Source organism: Anarrhichthys ocellatus, unplaced genomic scaffold (assembly GCF_004355925.1).
Source record: "Anarrhichthys ocellatus isolate YVR2014 unplaced genomic scaffold, GSC_Weel_1.0 scaffold173, whole genome shotgun sequence".
In the NCBI taxonomy this organism is placed as follows: domain Eukaryota; kingdom Metazoa; phylum Chordata; class Actinopteri; order Perciformes; family Anarhichadidae; genus Anarrhichthys; species Anarrhichthys ocellatus.
Genome location: NW_022280203.1, coordinates 214,952 through 219,421, shown reverse-complemented (window position 1 = coordinate 219,421; position 4,470 = coordinate 214,952). Strand labels below are relative to the sequence as shown.

At 41.3% G+C, this 4,470-nt stretch overlaps 1 long non-coding RNA gene across 1 annotated transcript in view; it reads right to left on the bottom strand.

Annotated features, from left to right (window-relative positions):
• Positions 1-3,562, bottom strand: part of LOC116400462 (uncharacterized) — a 14,381-nt gene extending 10,819 nt beyond the window's left edge. The window contains exons 1-2 of the long non-coding RNA XR_004213925.1: positions 3,383-3,562; positions 2,900-3,101 (exon numbers count right to left, since the gene is read on the bottom strand). This is a non-coding gene — a long non-coding RNA (uncharacterized LOC116400462). The remainder of the gene's footprint in view (positions 1-2,899; positions 3,102-3,382) is intronic.
• Between the last annotated feature and the right edge of the window lie 908 nt (positions 3,563-4,470).

The window sequence follows — 4,470 nt, the reverse complement described above, 5'->3', positions numbered from 1 at the left end:
CACACACACACACACACACACACACACACACACACACACACACACACACTCATCTCTGAAACAACAGACGGGCTCAGTGAGCCTCATGCTATCTGTAATGGAGGCTGGAGGAGCCACAGACGCTGGCACACACACACACACCCACAACACACATTTCTTCCTCTTTTACAGAACATTTGTGTGGAACATCACTCCTAGCAGTCGGTCACCAGAGAAAGAACAACTACAACGTTTAGCAACTTGGGGACAACCGATACAAAGACCATACTGTTCTAGGCCACTCCCCGGCTCCTCCCCTGAGTGGTCCGAATAGCAGGCCAGGAAGCTTATCGGTTAAAACCTCATGGCTTGGAGGATATGTCAACATGTGCAGTGCATTAACGTGAATACAATGTTGATCGATTGTGAGGGCTGAAGAAACCGGTGTATGTTTAAAGATGTTTTTGGCTGGTGCTAGAGCATGCAGCATTTAGGTTGTATCCCCGTAATAAACAGCTCGAAGCACAACGTGCTCCTCGACGACACAGCTTTAACACATCCGCTGCTGGTTTACAGCGTCAGGCTGCATATTGTCCTCCAGATTGCCATCGATGCCCTTCTGCCGAGAGCTGCAGGCTCTTCTCTGAGGCCCTCTGTGTGCTCGCCACGCTCACATAAGTGGTATCTGTTCAGATCTGGGCTGACAGAGGGGCAAGTGTCCACCATTTGGATGAGCACTTCTGGGGATGGTGCTAAAAAAAAAGAAAAAAAAAAAGAGACCAACGTCTGCACAAATGGGCAAAAGCTCATTAGCCGCCCTTCTGTGGGTTTAACACAAGCGGGTGAAGCCGCTTCGCCGACAAACGGTCAACAGACCTGCAGCCGAGCAAACACTCGGCAGAGCAAAGAAGGGATGCATTCCCTTTGCTGGAATCGGCCGAGCGCCACAGACGACTTGAAATACCTTCTCCGTCTCTACAGATTGTGGTTAAACTCTTTTAAAAAGCGTAAACATCGGAGGGTAACATATTTCCTTTCCCCAACCCTCATGAAGCGCGCACATGCTCATTAACTCTTCCTTTCCGACAAAACGGCCCCAAGGAACACAGCTGGGGAGTAAGAAGAGAGAAAACGGCCACTTTAAGGGGATATTACCCCGAGTAATCTAATTGACCTCCATGACACGAGTGAAGCTGTAAAACTTTCCCCTCGCCTTTAACTCTCACACGGCGTTCATGCTACATCCACAACGGCTTAGGAACATAAAGTGCGTTCAAGGAGAGAGAGAGAGAGAAAAAAGAAGAAGAAAAAAGAGACCACATTGTACATTGGGAGGCCTGATGCATTCATGCTGCATGAAAACAATGAAGGGGAATCTGTCGGAGCAGCAGAATGCTTAATCCTTTCCAGATTTACCCATCAGCATCGAAATCTATTATTAGGCGTCTTCTTGGCATGTCTCATTTACCAAAGACACATTGTTCGGTGGTTCTGGTTGGTCGCTTCGTCTCAGAACATCATTTCCACATGTTGATAGAAAGTATAGCTGTAACTGTGGATTTTTTTGCCTCTCAACCATGAGACTAACATGACGAACAGGAACAGAAGGCTTCCAACGCGAACAAGCGATCGTCCTCTCTTATCAGCGCTGCATCGAGAGATTGTGTCTCTGACAACGCTGCCGGCCTTCAGAGGAGAGGACCTCATACTTACACTCACAGCCGTGAGCTGTGAAGTCTGTTTCCACACATAATCGGTGAAAATATTTCCAAAATGTAGGAAATACGGAATGAAAATACTACATTGCACAACGCCACAAGGAATGCTGCTGCAGTAAGAGCAGACAGTAAGAGGGCCGACAGCAGAGACACTTTAACAGGTTCTCCTGCTTGCTGTGACGAACCTGACAGACTGCATTCTGTTCTTATGTCAAACCTTTTGACGGCCAGTTATTCAACGCTATGACTTTACAAACTAGCATGTCCCTTCTTTTCCTAATAAATCAGAACATTTGGCTTGGTCTATATACCAAGCCTGAACTAACAACACAGACCAAGAGCAGGTGTAGCCGGAGGTGGCGCTCATATAATTATACAATTAGCTCGCATACATATCCACGCATCTCAAATCCTCACCTCTGAATTATGTGCTTAGTAGGACTTTGCAGAGTATCATCGCTTGCTCTGTTTGTTGGCACGGAATACAGAAGTAAAAAGGAAAGAATAGATAGATGGATTATAAATAGATACTATTTTATAACTAAATTATAAATTTGTAATTCACAAATGTTTTTACTTAACGTTAAATGTTTGAGTCGGTCAAACATTTGAGTTGTTATGGCTTCAGAATTTCTTCTAAATTGACAAAAGTCTGACTGGATTTTTTTTTGTGATCAGCTAATAAACTACTACCGGAGGTTTGGTATTTGTTAATAGTGACATAATAGCGGTGATGTAACAGAAATAATGTTGGGAATGCAGACGTGTAGTCACAGGTCTACACGCTGGCATCCCTTGATATTTGTCATTTGTTGGTGTATTTGTAAATCTGCTGATATTCTGTGGTTTTACCTTTACACTACCGAGTTCTGCCTCCATAAATAAAGTTAAAAGAATTTAATCCAAAACTATAGAATAGAGAAAATATATATATTTATTATCCATTAAATGAGTCTTAATAAACATGTCTGTTTCTAAAAGAGATGGAAATGTTGTAAAAATGGAAATGTATTTACTAAATTAAAATCTCATCAAAAACTAAAGAGAAAGAACATCTTCGTTGAGACAGATTATTTCATAATTATTATTTTTAGTTGTTGTAAACGTGTCTTTCTCTTTGTCTAATAAATGCATGTGTGCTGTTAGAACAGGAGCACTTCCCCTTCACTTCACCATGCTGACAAATCCAGAAGTTGTCTTACCTTTTGGGATGCAGAGGTCCAAACCACACTGAAGTTGTGTATTCCTCCAAATGGATGTGTGTGTGTGTGTGTGTGTGTGTGTGTGTGTGTGTGTGTGTGTGTGTGTGTGTGTGTGTGTCTCTCTCTCTCTGTTCCTGGAGGTAAAACTGTTGGATTCCTCTTGAGCAACAAGGCTGGAAGTGTTGGCTGATCCAGGTATGAACTGAGCGGGACAGAAAAGAAACATATTGGCCCCACTTCTCTGCTGTCAAAAGGGACGCTACCGGTCGAAATATGATTGTACAGAGCCTGTCAAAGATATCCATGCACACTGGGGAAGTCAAACACAATACAGCCTCAACCTTCCCTCCCAACGCAAGGAGCTCCGCGGAAAAATGTAAAAAATGACAATGATCTGAAAACTTCACGAGACGAGCGGCATGAAAAAACTCACCCCGAAAAGGGCTCTAAACAGAAAAGAGGGAAGATTAGTGGAGCACTTACCTTTTATATCTATAATCTGGCAGTCACCTTCTTCTTCTCACTGAGAGCAGATGGTCACTTTTAGTTAGCTTCTTTTAATTTGGCGCCTTGTTTTTTTCCCGTAATATTTCTCAGAGGTGTGACAGTATAAGTGGAATGTTAAGTATGACTTTGGTATGAAATCAACGCACTACACTGGAAAACGAAGGGGGAGGAAAAAAAAAAAAAAAAAAAAGAGTCGCGAGGAGGAGCCACTGGTGCGCGTCAATCAACAAGCTTGGGGGGCAGGGACTTCCCTCCAGGCCCCGCCCACCAAAGCCCTGCAGATCGAGATGCAGCTTCCTGTCCCAAAGCCAGCCTCTCAGTACACAAACACCACCAGCCTGTACATCCCTGCAACTAAATGCATCTGCTGAAGTACTTACGAGCAGTTTTTAAATACTGGTACTGTCATGAATTTTACACTTTTGCAGTGGTGGACCAAGTGCTCAGATCTTTTATTTAAGTGAAAGTGAAAGTGTGTAGAAGTACTCTGTTAAAAGTAAAAGTCCTGCATTCAGAACTTTACTTAAGAGCTAAAACATGAGAATCAAAATAAACTTACAGTACCAAAAATAAGATGATCCATCATGCAGAATGACCCATTTCAGAATAATCTTTATCACTGACCATAATTATTTATGTATTTATGAGTACATCTATTTAATGTTGCAGCTGGTAAAGGTGGGGCTTGTCTTAACAAATGTATATACTGCTGTTTAAACCATAATAATAATAATAATAATATAATTCATTTGTTTATTATATTTTGTATGACTAATCTGAATCTGCAAAATATCTAAAGGTATCAGATAAATGTAGTGGAGTAAAAAGTAACAGTAATTCCCACTCAAATGTAGTAGAAGTATGAAGTAGTACTTTCCACCACTGCATGGTTTCTTACACACATTGGTCAAAACTTTATTTTAGATTCTTAAATAAATAGTTAGTTAACAGCAGTGTTAACATTTTTAAATTATCAGTGAAAGAAAAGTTATTAATTAACAAATTGTGCTGTGCATATGGAAAGTAAAAGATACATATATATATATATATATATATATATATAT